Source organism: Talpa occidentalis, unplaced genomic scaffold, assembly GCF_014898055.3.
Source record: "Talpa occidentalis isolate TD23 unplaced genomic scaffold, MPIMG_talOcc4v2.1 talOcc4.17, whole genome shotgun sequence".
NCBI lineage: Eukaryota > Metazoa > Chordata > Mammalia > Eulipotyphla > Talpidae > Talpa > Talpa occidentalis.
The window spans coordinates 49,685,247-49,704,759 of NW_023601754.1; the positions used below are offsets into that span (position 1 = coordinate 49,685,247).

General features: G+C 57.1%; 1 pseudogene; it reads left to right on the forward strand.

The window, feature by feature from the left end:
• Nucleotides 1-1,062: 1,062 nt before the first annotated feature.
• LOC119248732 (leukocyte immunoglobulin-like receptor subfamily A member 6) lies at nt 1,063-19,315 on the forward strand (annotated as a pseudogene).
• The last annotated feature ends 198 nt before the right edge of the window (nt 19,316-19,513 follow it).

Consider the following 19,513-nt stretch of genomic DNA (forward strand, 5'->3'; position numbering starts at 1 on the left):
GAAGTAGCAGCTGATCAGGGGACTTGGGAAAGAGAATCTCCCCAACTTCAGGTTCTTGCTGCCTCAGAACCCCTGGGCTGCAGCAGCCTGAGTGGTGAAGACGCCCCACGCCTGGGGAAACTCCCTGTGACCAGAGCCTCCTCCTAAGGAGACTCTCCAACTCCCCTGAGCAGCCTGGAATCTTGGGACAGCAGCAGCCTTGGCCGCCCCGGCCCCCTCCCTGAGCCTGGACGGCTGCGGGGCTGAGGGGCCCGACCCGGAGCGGTCACTGCACGGGCAGAGCGGCAGGACCCAAGCTCCGGGGCTGTTCCGGGCGTGAGTGTGGATGAGGCCCTTCCCGAGCCCTTGGGGGGGGGCACAGACAAGCCTCGCGGGGACACTGGCGCTGCTCGGCCACACGACACCGTTTCTGCAGAGGACGCATCTCCTCGTGAGTCAGCTGCGGCCGCTCCTGGGCTGGGAGACGGAGGCTCGGCCGTGGGCAGGAGTGACCACGGGACAGGAGCTCCCTCCTGGGGAGGCGCCCCTAGCCACAACCTGGAGTGGGGCCCGCAGAGCACCCCTCGAGAACAGAGTGGTTTACTGGAGACGGGGCAGGGAGTGTCTGAGGCGTCAGCAGCAGGGCAGGGGCCTGTGGGGATGGCGGGTCCGGTCCTTGGAACCTGGGCCTGTGTCTCCTCCCCCCCAGGGCAGGAGGGACTTCAGGTGTGATTAACCAGGGGCCTGGGGGGCGCTGGGTGGTCTGCTGGCTTGAGTGTGAACCTGTCTGAGACGTGGCCCTGGGGCAGGTGCATGCAGACAGTAAGAACAGGAGTCAGGTGGGGACAGCAACTCAGGGGCAGAGAAGCCTCAGGTGTGGTCAGAACATCCCCACATCCACTCTCAGCCCAGCCCTGCCCTGGGGAAACGAGAGTCAGCCTCGTGGGGCAGTTCCCCTTCCTGTGGGGACGCGATGTGACAAACCCACAACAGGAGGACCAACCCCAGTGTCCCCACCCATGTGTCCATCCTGCTGGCACCCTGGGCCCTCCAGCCCCACAGCCAGGTCACGGAGAGGACGCCATGACCCCCAGCCTCACGGCCCTGCTCTGCCTGGGTGAGGTGTGAGAAGGGAGGGCGCCCTGGTCTGGAGGGACCCCACGGCCAGGCCTGGTCTGTCAGGAGACCCAGGACTCGGGAGGCTCCGGGAGGAGGCTCTGTCAGGACGCGGGGCAGGCCTCTCACTGGCCTCTCTTCCAGGGCTGAGTGTGGGCCCCGCGACCCCAGAGCAGGCAGGTGAGTCTGTGCCCAGGTGTCCCGGGTCCCGCCTTCTCACTGGGGAGGGGCCACCCCTGGGCAGCTGGGGTGGAGACAGCAGGTCTGGGGTGATGGAGGGGACATCTGGGAGGGTCTGGGCTGGGAGCTGGGAACTGGGGTGGGGACACCTGTGACCAGCCTCTGATTCCTTCCAGGGGCCCTGCCCAAACCCACCCTCTGGGCTGAGCCAGGCTCTGTGATCCCCTGGGGGGATCCAGTGACCATCTGGTGTCAGGGAGCCCGGGGGGCCCAGTTGTTCCATCTTGATTGAGAGGGAAGCTCAGCGTCTTGGGACAGACGGATGACACTGGAGCCCGGGGACAGGTCCCAGTTGCCCATCCCACACCTGACAGAGGACTGTGCAGGGAGATATCACTGTGTCTATCTTACCTCTGCTGGCTGGTCGGAGCACAGTGACCCCCTGGAGCTGGTGGTGACGGGTGAGAGCACACTCATGGGTCCAGCCTCAAGCTCTGCCCTCAGGAAGGGGGGTCTGCTTTCAGGGTGTCTCCCCTCTCATGGTGCAGCCCTGAGGGATGTGGTGGGAGTGTCCCCATTTCACACACTGCCTCCTCCTTTCCTAGATACCTACAGGAAACCCAGCCTCTCAGCCCTGCCGAGCCCTGTGGTGGCCTCAGGAGGCAACGTGACCCTCCAGTGTAGCTCAGGCCAGGAATTTGACAGGTTCCGTCTGACTGAGGAAGGGGAACACAATTTCTCCAGAACCCTGGACTCACAGCGACACCCCAGTGGACATTTCCGGGCCTTGTTTCCTGTGGGCCCCGTGATCCCCAGTCACAGGTGGCTGTTCAGGTGCTATGGCTACTACAGGAGCACCCCGCAGGTGTGGTCACTCCCCAGTGAGCCCCTGGAGCTCCTGGTCTCAGGTGAAGGTCCCCAGCTATGTCCCCTCTGCTCATGGTACTGTCCAGGTGACCCCCTTCCTGACTATGAGTGAGAGGGTTCCAAGGAGGGTCACCCTGACTGGCCCACCCTCAGAGGGTTGGGGGACACAAGTGTGTTCCCACTTCTCCCCTTGACCATCCATCACCAGGAGTTCCCTCGGCGTCAGAGGGGACCTTGGGGATCAAGGGTAGACACAAGAGGAGTCTGAACAGATTCTGGGTCTCGGGGAAGCTCCAGCCCCTCCATCCTCTTGTCTTTTCCCAGGATCTTCTGGGGAGCCCAGCCCCCCGACTCCTGGACCCAAGCTTGTGAATCACTGGGGTCTTGCTCAGTGGGGGATAGAGGTCTTCCCTGGGGGAGGTCAGGGGCCTTAGCAGGGAGGATGCTGCCCGGCCTTGCTCTCTGAGGTGGGGCTTGGGGTCCACCAGTTATTTCCAGTCTCCCTGATGGAGATGCTGGAAGCCTCCCCGGACTCTGGCCTCCACGTCTCCCCTTGTCACGGAGGAGAACCTGCCCAGCCCTCAGGTCTAACTCACGGGGGGCTGTCGGGATGAACAGAGCGGGGACATGTGATGCGTGGTCTTCCCTGCAGACTGTGTGCGCAGCCTGTCCTATCACAGGAAAAAGGTCCAAGTCACCAAAAACAAGCTGGGGCGGGGGTCAGACAGCAGGGTGCATGTTCTCCCTGCGCCTCCCGGCCAGGCCTGGGCATGCCCCGTCCCTCTGAGCCCAGCTCCTCGTCTGCAGAGTGTTCCTATGGTCTCTCTTGACGGTTGGCCAAGAGGTTTAGTTAGGTCTTCTACGTGGGACACAGATACACATGAAATGTCTGTGTGCTGTTGGGTCTGCAGATGCGAAGGGGTCTTAGCTGGACATGGGGTCAGGGAGGGCAGAGTGCTCCCCGTGGTGTGGGCGCTCCATCCCCTGGCGACTCTGAGGGGCTGCGAGTGATGAGACGGAGAGGAGGTACTTCAGGTCTCGCTAAAGGAGAAGGCGGGCACAGGGGACCGGGGGACAGGCCTTCCCACCAGTCCAGGAGCCTGGAGCCAGAGCGGTGTCCCCTGGGGCAGCATTAGAGAGCACAGGGCCCCAGTGGATGATAGCCAGGGGCAGAGGAGTCTGCAGCCCTGCAGGGAGGGGCAGGTCGGATGGCAGAAGGACCCTCCCCACGTTCACCCCGTGTCCTGACAGGAGGTCCCCTGGTCATTTGTGTGAATTGTGACATCTTTCTCCGCCATGCCTAGCCCGGCGCCCCCAGGACTACACGCTGGGGAACCTCATCCGCCTGTGTGTGGCCGCCTTCTTACTGCTGGTCCTGGGGGTCCTGCTCTTGGAGGCTCTTCACAGCCACAGAAGGACCTGAGATGCTGCGGGAGGAGGGCCCAGAGGACCCAGAAGCGGACCCATGAATCATTATGACCTTTGAAAGACAAATTAACTACATAATCAAAGTCATCAAACAAAATCAACTCTGAGAATTAAAATCATCAAACAAAATCAACCCTAGCCCAGAAAATTTCTCCATTTTGTTATTGAAAAAATAATGGAAGATTCCATGCTCATCTTTAAATAATTAGCCCGTATTTTAAGCTTTAATTTGTGCTTAGATTTTGTACAGGTCTATGTGCTTGGACTATGTACAAGTTCGGTTACTCCATGAAAGGTCTGTCTGCTTTTCCCCGTCACCCAGCGGCCCTTTTCAGAGGCAAACACCACGGTGGCTTCTTATTCTCACAGACAAATCAAGGATCACGGGGCTGAGGCACCTGCGATCCAGGAGGACATTCTTGAGGACCCTCTCCCTCCCCTGTTTTTCACACACGTGCTGTCCTACTATGCGTTTTGCTATTTTTTACCTCATGAGATAGTTTATAGCAGCGTCTGAAGGTGAGCTTGTGTTTCTCTTCATCCAGTCACGCTGTCAACACACTGTAGTTTATCTGACCACACTGTCCTCTGTGGACCGACATGCTACATCTCATTATGATAACTTTGGGGGTGCATCTACTCTTCCCCGTGTGCACACATCCCTCTCTCCCCCACCAACCACCTGAGACAATGCCCGCTCACGCCTCCACCCCTTCTTTTCCCACTGTCCCTCAGGGAACCAGCACATTTTTTTCACTATGTAGAAGAATTTTTTTCCTCTGTACTTTGCGTGTGTGTGTGTGTGTGCGCGCGTGCGTGTGTTTAAAGATTTATTTATTTATGCACACAAGAACTGGGGTACAGGCCAGAGGTGTGGGGGGTGAGAGGATTCACCATAGACGGGGGGGGGGGGAGCAGCACAGGCAGACTGACAAAACGCACTGCTGAGGGGAGCAGCGGGGAGCCAGGCGAGGTCTGCCGCGCCATGTGGGTAGCTCCCTGGCCAGCAGGGGATGGAACTCGTTCTGCCATGGCTGAGGAGAGCTTCAGAGGTTGTTTCTTATCCCCTGCACCACCAGGGAGGCCAATTTTATCTCCTTAAGAACTCCCCACGCATCTCCAGCGGCGGCGGCAGCTCTTGCATCCCGCCACAGCGGGGAAAGCTCCTTCCTCAGGGGCCCACCACCATCTGTTGCCTCCGCGCCCCCAGGCTGCGGTGGCGCCTCCCAGCGGCTGCTCCGCATCTCCCTTATGATCAGGGATCCCGGGCAGCTGTTCGCAGGCGGGGCCGTGAGGGTCTCCTGAGGAAATGTCATTGAGCATCAGGCGGGGCCATGGAGAGACACTGGGAGGAGGCGCGGGGCTGGAGCCGCGTGGGGGGCTCTCCTGGTCCCGGGTGGTGGGGGGTTCAGTAAAAGTCAAAAGCTTCAGGCCGGGCAGCCCTCCCACGGCGCATGCGCACTCTGACAAACGGCGTGACGTGGGTGGCGCGGTGCGGCGTGGCGTGGCGCGGGGCATGACGTGGCATGGTGCGACGGGCGTGGCGCGGCGGGGTGCCGAGGTCGGAGGCGGGCGGCGGGGTGGACGCGGGGCAGTGACGCCCAGCGGAGAGCGCGAGGACGCCGCCCGCTGCCAGGCCCGGTGAGGGACCCAGCGGGTAGGACGGGGTGGCGCCGCAGCGGGGCACCCGCGGCCCTGGCCCTGCCCCCCGGGGGGTGATGGGGCCTGTTTTGATTCTGAGTCTCTCGGCCGTCTCTGGGCTGCCTCTGGGGTCTTGACGGTGGTGCCCGCCGGGAGGGCTCAGACCTGGGGCCGCTTTCTGGCCTCAGCGCCGCGTCAGGCTGAGCCTGGCATCCACTGCGACATGTGGAGTGTTGCTGGGAAACTGTTCCTTGAAACCCCCTCCCTCTCTCTGAACTCCACCTCCATTAAAAATCTTTCACATGAAAGAAATAGAAGAAAAATGTCTACCAAGGCATCTGCCCATTTTTTTACGTTTTAAAATTATTAATTTATATTTATTTTTTATTCCTATCTTTTACATCACTGTGCAGTCCCCATAAAATTCCCACCACCACTCCACCCACGAACCATCACCATAGGCCCTTGTGCCCTTCTCCCCCCCGCCCTGACACGTTTCCTTCTTTCCATCAGAGAATGTCTCCTACCCACAGGTGCCTGCTGGTTTTGTTGTTCGATTATTGTTGTTATTTTTTCTTGATCCCTTCATTGGTTCCATACATTCCTCCCATAAGTGAAACCATTTGGTATTTTTCCTTTTCCTTCTGGCTTATTTCGCTGAGCATGATCCCTTCCAGCTCCATCCATGTTGCTGCAAATGGCCTGAGTTTATCTTTTTGGTGGCTGAGTAATATTCCATGGTGTATATGTGCCACCTCCTCTTGATCCAGGAATCTATTTTTGGGCATTTGGGTTGATTCCATAGCTTAGCTGTTGTAAGTAGTGCTACAATAAACACAGGGGTGCAGGTGTCCTTTTGAATTAAGGTTTTTGTGTCCTTTGGGTAGATTCCATCTGCCTGTTTCGACTGCGGTTTATATTTGGGATTAACCCCTGATACATGTGCTGGCAACTATCATCCACCATTCCGCAGGCTCTTGTTTGCTTCTGTGATTTTCTTTTAGATTCACAAATTTCTGGTTTACTTCATCCCGCTGGTTTCTCTGCTACCATCTCCCTTGCTGCTGGGCTGTGTCCCTGGGGCCTGCTCTGGCTGATGTCCTGGTGGGTGTCCCTATGTTTTCTTTTGTTTCATGGCATTGGTGCTTATATCTTTAATCCATTTTGAATTAATTATTGTATGTGGAGTTAATCTTATATTTTTGTTCATCAAACAAACCCACACTTGATCATAGGTGGGTGATTCAAGAGACAAAAATCAGCTTTGATGAAATAACATTGATAAATGGGAAAATAACCTGATCATGAATTTGCTCAATTCACACAGTGAGTTGTTGTAGACAAACATTGAATTAAACAGCAATTTTCTTAAACTTCTCAGTTTCTAGCCCACTTCCCATCCCTTAAGTTTTAGGACACAGTCCCAGGAAGGGAGGGGAGCCAGCTCCAGGGGCCTGGAGTGACTCACCAGGAAGGTGGGGGTGGAGGCTGCTGCAAGAAAAAGAGAGAAGTGGTGAGGGACTGTGAACAGAGAAGCCACACTCAGGCAGGAGCGGCCCGGTCTCCCCTGTGTCCCTGAGTGTCCCACTGGGTGGGAAGGAACAACCCACCAGTGTCCCCACCCGTGTGTCTGTCCATCCTGCCGGCATCCTGGGCCCTCCATCCCCACAGCCAGGTCACAGAGAGGACGCCATGACCCCCAGCCTAATAGCCCTGCTCTGCCTGGGTGAGGTGTGAGGAGGGAGGGGCGCCCTGGTCTGGAGGGACCCCATGGCCAGGCCTGGTCAGGGGACCCAGGAACCAGGAGGCTCCGGGAGGAGGCTCTGTGAGGACTCGGCCAGGCCTCTCACTGGCCTCTCTTCCAGAGCTGATTGTGGGCCTTGGGACCCCAGAGCAGGCAGGTGAGTCTGTGCCCAGGTGTCCCGGGTCCCGACTCCTCACTGGGGAGGGCCCCCCCCCTGGGCAGCTGGGGTGGAGACAGCAGCTCTGGGTGATGGAGGGGACATCTGGGAAGGTCTGGGCTGGGAGCTGGATCTAGTGTGGGGACGCCTGAGACCAGCCTCTGATTCCTTCCAGTGGCCCTGCCCAAACCCACCCTCTAGGCTGAGCCAGGCTCTGTGATCCTCTGGGGGAATCCAGTGACCATCTGGTGTCAGGGGGCCCCAGGGGCCCAGGAGTTCCGTCTTGCTAAATAAGGAAGCTCAGCACCCTGGGAGAGAAAGATGACACTGGAGCCCAGGGACAAGGTTCAGTTCTTTATCTGACGCATGACAGGGGACTATGCAGGGAGATATCTCTGTGACTATGGCACCCCTACTGGCTGATCAGAGCGCAGTGACCCCCTGGAGCTGGTGGTGCTGACAGGTGAGAGCACACTTGGGGTACAGCCTCAGGCTGTGCCCTCAGGGAGGGGGGTCTGCTCTCAGGATATCTCCCCTCTCACAGCCCAGCGCTGGAGGATGTGGTGGGAGTGTCCCCATTTAACACAGACTCCCCCCTCTCCTAGGATCTTATTCCAAACCCAGCCTCTCAGCCCTGCCAAGCCCTGTGGTGACCTCAGGAGGGAACGTGACCCTCCAGTGTGGCTCAGGCCGCGGATTTGACAGGTTCCGTCTGACTGAGGAAGGAGAACCCAATTCCTCCTGGACCCTGAACTTACAGTGACTCCCCAGTGGCAGGTTCAGGCCCTGTTTCATGTGGGCCCCGTGACCCCCAGTCACAGATGGCTGTTCAGGTGCTATGGCTACAACAGGAGCACCCCGCAGGTTGGTCACTCCCCAGTGAGCCCCTTGAGCTCCTGGTCTCAGGTGAGGGTCCCCATCTTGGCCCCATCTAAGGACCGTAACAGTTGGGTCATTGTTCTCAGAGAATCTCATGAGAGGGTGGGGTGAGGCAGGGGCTCCTGGGCCAGAGAGACAGGCTATGAGTGACAGTGACTCTGGGGTCAGGGTGGAGAAGGTGTGTGTGGAGGACCCACCCTGCACCCCTGGTCTCTCTGTGGTGGTGTGCGATGTCCTCCCCTCACTACGCAGGTTCCCGGTCTGCACAGGCTTTTATAGGGGAGCCCCGGGTATGATGGACAGGAGGTGGGGTTCAGGGTCCCCAGGGAGGGAGAGAGACAGGGGACAGGGAGGAGGGGAGACAAGATTGAACTGTAACTTCATTTCTGGATTTTCCACCAATTTATTTTTCTTTAATGCTGTGTCACGACGACAGTGTGAAAATTCATACGTTCTTTTGTGTGATTTTATGAAAACCCTTTATGATCAGCCCAAAGTATTTTCAGGCAACTATATTGAAAATATTTTTTCTATATGTACCACGATCACTTGTCACTTCAGTTCGTTACTCCGAGACATCAGGGTTTTATTACATAAAATATATTTTAAATTATATTAGGCGTTTCTCACTTAGTAAAAATATTTGCATAATGTACACAATTATTTTATTTTTCCACTAGTTTTGAACTATGGTGAGATGATTTCAATTCCGGTTATGTCAAACATTTGTAGATTATTTATATATTTATATTTTCTGAAATATGCATAAGCTTATTGAAAACATTGTACACTGAATCTGTGATGACAGACCTTAATTTTAAAGTTATTTTGTGGAAACTATTCAAAATCGGGTCACAAGAAAGCGTTTCTTGTGTTCACCCAGTTTTGTAACAACACTGATCCGTGTCCTTCGGGGTGTGAACAGACGCTGGGTTCCGGGCTCTGTTCGTTTGCTGTGGATGGGCAGAGGATGTGTGAAGGCAAAAGTCAAATTATTAGTCTTTTCTCCTGACCACGTAGAGGGCTTCCAGAGGCGGATGAGAGAGAAAGAGAGAGACACAGAGAGAATGATGAGGAGACGCGGGAAGAGGAGGAGCAGGTGATTCTCCCCGGTCTGTCCTGTCCCCCTGGTCTCTCTCAAAGGCAGAAGCCCCAGAGAGTCAGCCCCCCTCTCCCCTGCACCCCACATCTCACAAAGGTGGCTCTTTCCTTGGTGAAGAGCTGCCAAGACCTTCCAGGGACCTGCCCGTCCCGCAGCCTGAGCCTCGCCCGTCTGGTCCCGGCTCCTCTCGGCTCCTCTGTCCAGGAATCGGCTCCGTCCCGTCTCCCTCGGGACCGTCACTGGGACCCCCTCAGAGGCCCGCGTAGACGGGCCACACAGACCCGACGCTGAGGCGGCAGACACGCAGCCTCATGTCCCTCTGCGTGTCCCCGCCGGTCAGGACAGACGCGTTGCTCGTGGGGCTGCGGCTGCGAGTGTCCGCCCGGGAGGGAGAGTCAGGGCCAGGACGCGCGGACCAGGGTTGCCAGGGCAGAGGAGTCTGCAGCCCCGCAGGGAGGGGCTGGTCGGATGGAGAGGGACCCTCCCCACGTTCACCCCGTGTCTTGACGGGAGGTGCCCTGGTCCCCTGCGTGACCTGCGTGTCTCTCTCCCCCAGGCCCAGCCCCGCGCCCCCAGGACTACACGCTGGGGAACCTCCTCCGCCTGGGCGTGGCCGCCTTCCTCCTGCTGGCCCTGGGGGTCCTGCTCTTGGAGGCTCTTCACAGCCACAGGAGGACCCGAGACGCGGCGGGAGGGGGGCCCGGGAGGGGACAAGGCCCCGGCCAGAGCCCATGAGCCTGGAGGTGACTGTGCCCGGAGGCCAGAAGCTGGTCTGGGCAGCGCGGGGACTGTCTGCGGGTCCCTGGGAGGTGGAGGGTCCGTGCTGTGAGCAGGTGAAGGTCTGGACCCTCCTGTCATTAAACGCGGGACTCCCCTCCCCACCACGCGCGTCAGCTCCATGGCTCCCCTCCTGTCCTGTTCTGTGAATCGGCCTCGTCCCACCCGGAAGGCTGGGGCCACGCCCCACACACAGTCGGGCTCAGTGCGCCTTCCTGGGACTCAGTTTCTCCCTCTCTAGTCACCACACGCCAGCTCAACCACGAGATCTGGTTTAGTCCGTCATCAAACTGGCATCACAAAGATCCATCCCGAGGAGCTAAATCTAGACGGTGCCTGAGCCCATCTGACCCCCACAACCTCCCCTTTATTATCAGGCTCCCCCTGTAGGTTTGGGACTCAAGACCCTTTATCTGAGGTGACAGCTCCGGGCAGACGCCCCTGGAGACCCCTGTGAACACGAAGTTTTGAGGATTTACGAGTCTCTGTGGTGCCTCCTCTCCCTTCACGCCAACATCAAGGTGCCCCGGGGCGATGGGGGGTTGGGAGGGTGCGACGGGGCCACCAGGCCGATCGGGGAAGTTTGCAGAATTGAGGTCACAGGATACTGCAAGCTGAGGACACCTGAGGTGCCACACCCAGGCCCCGCCTCCTTGTTCCTTACCCTCAGGATTATTCCTGCTTCATGTCACAGGGTCACTGCTGTCACGTTCTACCTCTAGCTGGTCCAGACTGAGGCAAAGAGATAACGAGTGTGATTGCCCCTGGGGCTGGAGGCTGACCCGGTGCACTGGGCCCCCTTGCTAAAGTGCAGATGGGCGCTGTGGTCTCCAGGGAGGCCTCAGAGACATGCACGAATGGACCAGCTCCAGCCACAAGGACACTGAGAGTGATAGTATCAGCCAATTTTAATTAAAACACTGCACGCAGTATTAATCAACATAGAAGATGGAAGTATCAAATAGAAGATAGAAATGTGGTGTTCTGTGAAGAAATTCAACAATTCTGTGTCGGTGAAAATAAACAAAAATTGCAAATGGCCAAACCTGATGGATGGGTGAAGTGTGAGAATATTGAGAGAACTCTGTGTTTACGATTATTCCGCTTCCTGAAGTTGCAAAGAAGACACCATGAATAATTTAGGAGTGTGTGTATTCTTAAGTGAAACCCTACAAATAAGGGAAGATAATTCTACAAGGTAGAACAGTAACTGGCAGGGTACACCCCCTAGATGGGTCATCATCTGGGGAAAGTGAGCAGTGCTGTTGAGCGCGTGGAGGAATCTGAACCCACGCGCTGGGCTGGGGTGATGTGAAACGGGTCGGCTGCTGTGGACTGCGGCTTGGCCCTTCCTAAAAAGGCAAGGCCAGAACCACCGTGTGACCTAGAAATTTTCCTTTTAGGTGTAAGTTTCGGTTGTGCAAGATTAGCAAGTTCTCGAAATTAGCAGTACAAGCCCACGCCTGTAGTCCACAGGATGTTACTGCAGGAGCATTTGTACGACGGTAGATCCCACATCATGTGTCTCCACCACAAGGAGAAGACTTGCACTTAGCAAAATACCCTCCAGGTCCATCCATGTTGGCGCAATTTGCAGGATTTTGTTGTGTGCAGCTGAGTAGTATCGCACCGCGTGCACCTACGACACCTTCTCGCTCAGCCTCCCCTTGAATGCATTCAGGCTGTTGCCGTATCTTAGCTCTTGCAGGAGGTGCTGCAGTGAACACATTTTTGCAGAGCATTTTTATGTCTTGGGGTAAAAACCTATCCGAGAGGTAGCGGATCCTACGATACTTCTACTCTTCAGGGTTTTTTTTAATATATGTTTTACATCAGTCCTCATTTTTGTACAGTGCATGCTTTCTCCTCCCAGGTGTAGCCCCTGTGAAAAACCCACCCCCCGTTCACCCGGGTCCCATCACCATAGTCCCTTGTGCTCTTCTGTTTTGATCCTTCTTCCTTCTCCCCCGTGCAGAGTGTCTCTGATTTATAGTTGCCTGTTGATTTTGATTTTTAATGTATTATAATAACTTTCTTGTTCTTGATCCCTTATGTGGTTCCTCTACATTCCTCCTGTACGTGAAACCATCTGATATTTTCTCTTTTCTTTCTGGCTTGTGTCACTGAGCATGATCCCTTCCAGCTCCATCCATGTTGCTGTGACTGGCATGCCCCAGAATAGGTGACTGGATCAAGAAGATGTGGTCTGCATACACAATGGACTATGACTCAGCAATCAACAAAGACATGCTCTTACATGTTCTGAGGACCCTCCATACACTTCCCAGCAGTGACGGTGCCAGTCTGCCATCCTTACCAGCAATGTTTAGGTTTCCCGCTTGTGCCTGCGGGATAACGTGCTGCGATTTCCTTGTGCATTTCCCTGATAATCGAGGGTGAGTGTGTTTCCATGTGTTCTTTGCTGAAGTATGTATTCGACAGTCTGCCCTTTTTTTTTTAAGATTTATTTATTTATTTTATTATTTATATAAGCATGGGTATAGTCCGAAACGCGGGAGGGTGAGAGAATTCACCAGAGCCAGAGCAGGGAACAAAACAGGCAGACGGACGAAGTACACTGCTAAGGGGAGCAGTAGGCGGCAGGAGTCTGCGCCATGTGGGACCCTCCTCTGGTGGCCGGAGCAGCCGGGATCGAACCGGCGCTGCAGAGGCTGCGGGCAGCTTCGCAAACCAGCGTTCAACCGCTGCACCACCGGGGAGACCTGCCCATTTTTTTTTTAAGATTTATTTATTTATGTGTACGAGACCTGGGGTACAGGCCAGAGGTGTGGGGGCGGGTGAGAGAATTCACCAGAGAGAGCAGGAAAGAACAGGCAGCCTGACCCAAGTACACTGCTGAGGAGAGCAGTGGGCGAGTCAGGAGAGGTCTGCTGTGCCATGTGGGTAGCTCCCTGGCCAGGGATTGAACTCGTGCTGCAGAGGCTGCGGACAACTTCATAGGTTGTGTCTTAACCCCTTGCACCACCATGGAGGCCCCACTCTGCCTATTTTTAATCCTGGTTTTCGTGACTGGCGGATGTTGAGTTGTTAGTTCTTTATAATTTTAAATATTAAATCCTTCTCAGAAGTGATTGGCGAACACCTGCCTCTACCAGGCTGCCTTTAAGATGGGAGGGTGGAAAATTGGCTGTGGGTGAAGGTCACTGTGGAGTGTGCATGGGTGTCCCATCACATGCATCACATGTTGTCAGTGACGTCACTGGAATCACATTTTATCCAAAAGAGAAAAAAAAATCAGAAATGAAATTACAAATAATCCAACCCTCTGCCAATGCGTTCATAGCACGACTCATCACGACAGTGACGGCAGCTCCAGGCCCTCAGATGGCGAGAAGGGATGCAAGGAAACGCACCAAACCGGCAATTGTCCCCAGCTAGCACTTGTGCCCAAGGTGCGAACGGAGCACTCGCGCAGACGAAGGGTCGAAGGGGCAGAGGCAGGAGCATGCGAAGAGGCAGAGCTTTGGGCGATGAGATGGACAGAGGGGCTGAGACTCCGGGAAGTCAGGGAGGAAGTGGGTGGAGAAGCTCTGTGACTAGGCCAGGAATGGGGGCGGCTGCCCTGTGGTCAGCACCAGATTACAACATCCCCCAGTTTTCTGCTCCCCTTGGTCTTCTTCCTGTGAGGGCCCTGCTGGCACCCCAAGTCAGCAAGGCTCCTGGAAGAGTCCCCACCCCCTCCCCCTCCTAGCTCACATGCCAGGAACACCCAACCTGCCTGCCCTCCTTCCAGGCCTGGCCCACCCACAGCCACAGCTGGGCTTCAGGCACCCCCACCTCAGCCTCCACCTGGGCCTCCTGCTGCAGGGCCCACTTCCTCTTGAGGTGCTTTGTCTCGTCGGCAACAAATTTATCTACTGCCGGTGATCTTGCACAAGCCCTCACAGGCCTCTTCCTTCTCCAGTAAGATCCAAGAATCTCATCTGATGTTGCTTGTGGCTGATGGTCCAGCTGAGTGAGTCAGAACAGCCCCAGGAAGCAGCTCCTCGAACAACCCACACTGACCCCAGGCGACCCCACCCCCACATCCTGCCATCACCCCACTTGGGCATCTCAGGGGCTGCTCTCCGAGTATTTCACCACTGCAGTGACTTTCCAAACCACACAGACCATGAAAATGAGACTCTTCTTGCCTTCCCCCCCACACAGCTTGAAGGGTTGTGCTGTAGGATTCATATAGGGGTTACGTGAAAATTCTAATGAACCATCTAGGATACTGATCGCTCGTGATTAGGGTTGGAGTAATGTTGGGATTCTATCACTCTGTCATCCCCACGACATCCGACGTCCATTCTCTTCACGGGAGGCCTTCTCCATCAGCCATCAGCTCGCTAGCACCGCAACTTAAGATGACCTGTTACCTGAAAGACACCATCCAGGTGTGCTCCCAGGGCGGCCAGCCCTGTGAGAGCAGGCCAGCCACCTGATGGCCCAGTTCTTAGGATGCTCTGCTTCTTGGCAGAGGATGCTGTCCCCCCCACACCTGCGCCGACCCTGTCTGCCCTGGTCTCCCCTTCTCTTGAAGGTCCCGCACCCCGTGACTCAGATGCTGGATGTCCAGGTATTACTCATGCTCACTGCCCTCGCTTTTCCTGCCAATTTCTAAAACTGTTGCCAGTTATCAACCATACGCGCATGTTTCTGTCGTCACAACCACAGTGGTGAGTCTAGGGAAGGGGCCGCCAGCCTCCCCAGGGACTCTCTGAACACGTCACTGCTCAGGGACGTTGGAAGTCTGGGGAAGGAATCAAAGACGAAAACTTGCATCTAGAGAAGCTCGGGAGAGGAAGAGCTTTCCAACTCCACGCAGCGTCTATAAAGGCTGAAGGAGGCCAGGGCACTCGCCACTGTACTCACAGGGTGGCGGCATCTGAAGATATACTTAAAAAATGGTAAGAAACACATGCAATTTGCAGCAACTTGGATGGAGCTGGAAGGGATCATGCTCAGCGAAATAAGCCAGAAAGAAAAAGAAAAATACCGGAGGGTCTCACTCATAGCAGGAATCTAGAAAACCTAAATAATGGACCAGGAAAATGAATAACTATAGAAAGTGAAAATCAAAATCAACAAAATACTATGAACCAGAGACACTCTATGGGGGTGGGGGGAGGGAGGGGAGGGATTGGGGTCAAAATAAGGGGGTTGCAATTGTATGGGGAATATAAAAATAAAATTTATTTAAAAAAAAATGGTAAGCAATGGGCAGAAGGAAATTAGAACTGAAAGTGATCTGACTCCAGGCCCCGCCCAGTGTCCTTGACCTCCTCCTCTGGGTCTGGGTTGCCTGCTGGGCCTGGGTTTGCCAAAAAGGGGAGGAGAGCCTGCGGACTTGGGGAGACTCACAGATCCCCGGTGGCCTGTCCTCAGGGAAAGAAGAGAGAGACCCTGCAGAGGGTTGCTCCCTACCTGTGAGGGCCCAGGAGAGGAACCCTGCCTGTCATTCGCATGGAGAAGTAGTCAAGACCCCTGATCTGTCTGCCCTGCTGGGCTCACATCGTCTGCACCGCTGAGGGCCATGGGAGGCAGCACCCCAACCCCCCCCTCATGGCCCTTCTCTGCCTGGGTGAGCTTCAGAGAATGAGGAGGGTTGGGTCCCCTCTCCCAGGTCTGAGACCCCAGGACTTGGGGCTTCGTGGGGGCAGCACGCTGGGGAGAGGAGATGTGCTCAGCCCTGGATCTAAGCAGCCCTCAGGGCCCAGCCAGGCCTGGAGTTCCCCTGTGCGGGGGGATGCATCTCACAGGCCTCTCTTCTAGGGCTGTGTCAGGGCCCACGGGACCAGGTCCAGGCAGGTGAGTGCTCCCCACACCTCCTGCCTCAGCCCAGGGCCCCCGGACAGTGGGGGGAGCACAGTGGTGTGGGCGATGGGACCTGCCTGGAGGGCTGAGTGACGGCTGGGGAAACTGAGGGAGAGGCAGCCCGACACTCACCGGACTCCTTTGCAGGGACCCTCCCCAAACCCGCCATCTGGGCCGACCCAGGCCCCGTGGTCCCCGTGGGGAGCCCTGTGACCCTCTGGTGTCAGGGTCTCAGCAGGCGCAGGTCTACCATCTGTACAAAGAGAGGGTCTCTGGAGCCGTGGAGACGGAGCGCCCACACAGCTCCAGCGACAGGGTCGGCTTCCACAGGGAACACACAAGTGCGCACGATGCGGGACGATACCAGTGCGTCTACCGCAGCCCCAGCGCCGCCTCCGAAAACAGCACCAGCGCCTCCTCCGAGAGGAGTGACCCCCTCAACCTGGTGGTGACCGGTAAGTGGGGAAACTGGGTCCCCTCCCGCTGGGGCTCCCCCTCACGGGCAGAGGGAAGAAGAGCGGGCTCAGGGGACCTCACTCTCTGTCCTCACTGGGTATTGGGGTGATGGTCCCCCTGTAACACACACTCTTCTCCCTCAGGAGTGTTGCCCCGACCCTCCCTCTCAGCCCAGCCCAGCCCTGTGGTGGCCGCAGGAGGGAACGTGACCCTCGCCTGCAGCTCACAGAACATATCGGGCACTTTCCATCTGCTGAAGGAGGGAGACTCAGACCCGCCCCGACAAAGAAACTCAAGTTTTCTCCAGGGGAGACACCAGGCCCTCTTCCCCGTGGGCCCCTCGAGCCCCTCCCACGGGGGCACCTACAGATGTTACTATAATCCCCACTCCTACCCCCTCATGTGGTCCGCGCCCAGCGCCCTTCTGCGTCTCCAGGTCACAGGTGAGGCCGCACCTCGTCACGTCCCTCCAGGCCCAGGGACTGGCTAAGCCCGTGTCCCGGGGAGCCGGGGGTGACGTGGGGCCAGTGACGTGGACTCCTGGGTCCAGATCACAGCGCAGGGGCGTGGGAGGGACAGTGAGAACTCAGCGCTGCCCAGTGGGCAATGTGGGGTGACCCTCAGTGCCACTGTCCCCGTGTCCCCAGGAGCGTACGGGGAGCCCTCCCTGTCGGCGCAGCCGGGCCCCCTGGTGCTGTCTGGACACAGCCTGACCCTGCGGTGCGGCTCGGGACGGCTTTGGCAGGTTCGCTCTGACCAAGGACGAGGGGCACAGGGGCCCCAGCGTCTGGACGGGCAGCACAGCCCCGACTTCCCCCTGGGCCCTGTCGCCCACACCCACGGGGGCCAGTACAGGTGCTACGGGGGACACAACCTCTCCCACGTGTGGTCGGCCCCCAGCGCCCCCCTGGACATCCTGATTGCAGGTGAGGAGCCGCCTTGTGTCCCGATGGGCTGTTGAGGCCTGGGCCCAGGTCACCTTGGGGGTGCGTGTCCAGGGGGAGGGTCCTGGCAGAGGCCGAGATGGACAGTGGTCCAGGGAGCACGAGCGAGAAAGGGGGTGAGGGGCACAGACATAGAGAGACCCACACAGGAGTGGAGGACCGGGCGTCCCAGAGGCCCCGGAGGACAGGGGCCCTCGGCGCAAGGTCAGGGGTGTGGGGTTGGGGGGGTCTCTAACACCAAACCTCCCCCCAGGAATGGACACGAAACCCTCCCTCTCAGCCCAGCCCGGGCCCACCGTGTCCCGGGGGAGAACGTGACCCTGCAGTGTCGCTCTGACGCCCGCTCGGACACCTTCTACCTCTCCAAGGAGGGGTCGCCTGCGTCCCCCAGCGCCTGCGTCTGCAGGACACAGCTGCCCCCTCTCAGGCCCTCTTCACCTTCAGGGCTGTGACCTCAGCCCACGGGGGCACCTACAGGTGCTACAGCTCACACAGCGCCTCCCCCTTCCTGCTGTCACACCCCAGTGACCCCCTGCGGCTGCAGGTCTCAGGTGAGGAGCCCCCACCCCATGTCCGTGGAGGGTCCAGACCCGTAGTCTCAGCCTTTTCCAGTAGCCTCTGGAGCTTTGGAAGGAGACGCATCTGGGAGGGGAACCCCGGGCATGGAGCCACAGAGGGTGGGAAAGACAGTGACTCTCACCCCCTCCTGCCTTACACCCCCCCCACAGGGGCTGGTATGTACAGGGGGAGGGACGAGGGAGAGGAGCAGCCACAGAGGAGGGAGTAGAGGCAGGAGACTCAGAGCCCCGCCCTGTCCTGTCCCTGTCCAGCATCATGAGTTTGAAGCCCCGCAGCCTCGGGACAAACTCACGCTGTGGGCAGCAGAGGCCTCTCGGCACAAGGAGACAGGAGGAGTGACCCTATCCCGGGCGGGGTCCCAGCTTCTCCTGTTCACATTCCCTCTCACAGAAGGGTGTTCCCACACAGGCTGGGCATGGAGGTGGCACTTTTTGGAGGGTGTGACGCATCATTATTGGGGTCACGGTGCCTGCTGGGCGCTGTGGAGGACCCGACAACAGCCCAGCTGACATGGGACAGCGCAGGCGTGTCAGCACTATTTGGTGCTGAGCCCGGAGGTCCTGGTCCTTTGCATGTGTGGATCAGCCCACGCGGGAGCAGGAGGGCTCACTCAGGTCAGGGGCTGTGGTCGCCCCAGGAGGCATGAGCGGAGCAGGAATTGGCTGAACCTTCTGGCACTGAGCTCGTTGTTAAAACTTATCCATATCGGGAATCATTGTCCTCTCATCCAAGTCAAGTGCATCCTGGATGTCTAGACTCAGTAAGCTCTGAATTTCCAAGTCTGTGACTTCCTGTGAAAGTAGGTCCAGAAGTTCCATCCGGGGTCTTCGGTTCCCTGCAGTCACGTCCGGTTTCTAGGAACAGTGGTTGTCATTGTCAGGGGGAGGAGCAAGCAGGGCTCCCCCTGGATTTCCATGTGACCAGTTGCAGCCAGATCAGCTCCCCCTCCAGCCATCCTCCATGAGTCCTGCGCGGGGTCAGGACCCACCTCAGTGTCACCTGGTGTTTCCCGCTATTCCTGTTGCCAGTTACCAGCTTGTCAGATTTGTCAGGCAGACACCGGGGTCTGGTGTGTTGTGCTCTGACCTTTGTGTGTCTTTCTCCCCAGGCCCAGCCCGGCCCCCCGGGGACTACACGCTGGGGAACCTCATCCGCCTGGGCGTGGCCGCCTTCCTCCTCTGGTCCTGGGGGTCCTGCTCTTAGAGGCTCTTCACAGCCACAGGAGGGCCCGAGATGTGGCAGGAGGTGGGCCCAGAGGACCCACAGGCGGATCCATGAATTTTTATGACCTTTGAACGACTAAATGAACTGCACTGAAAATTGAAATCATCAAACAAAATCAACTCTAGTCCAGCATATTTCTCTCTTCGGTTATTCAAAGAAGTATGGAAGATAAACCCGAACCTTTTTAAAAGAATTAGCCCACTTCTTTAAGCTTTGTGCTTAGATTTTGTACAGGTCTATGTGCTGGACTCTGTACAAGTTCGGTTACTCCATGAAAGGTCTGTCTGCTTTTCCCCGTCACCCAGCGGCCCTTTTCAGAGGCAAACACCACGGTGGCTTCTTATTCTCCTCACAGAAAGAGGATCACAGGGCAGAGGCATCTAGGATCCAGGAGGACATTCCTGAGGACCCTCTCCCTCCCCTGGTTTCACACACGTGCTGTCCTACTAGACACTTCACTATTTTTACCTCATGAGATAGTTTATAGCAGCGTCTGAAGGGGAGCTTGTGTTTCTCTCCATCCAGTCACGCTGTCAACACACTAGTTTATCTGACCACGGTCCTCTGTGGCCAACATGCTGCAGCTCATTATGATGACTTTGGGGGTGCATCTACTCTTC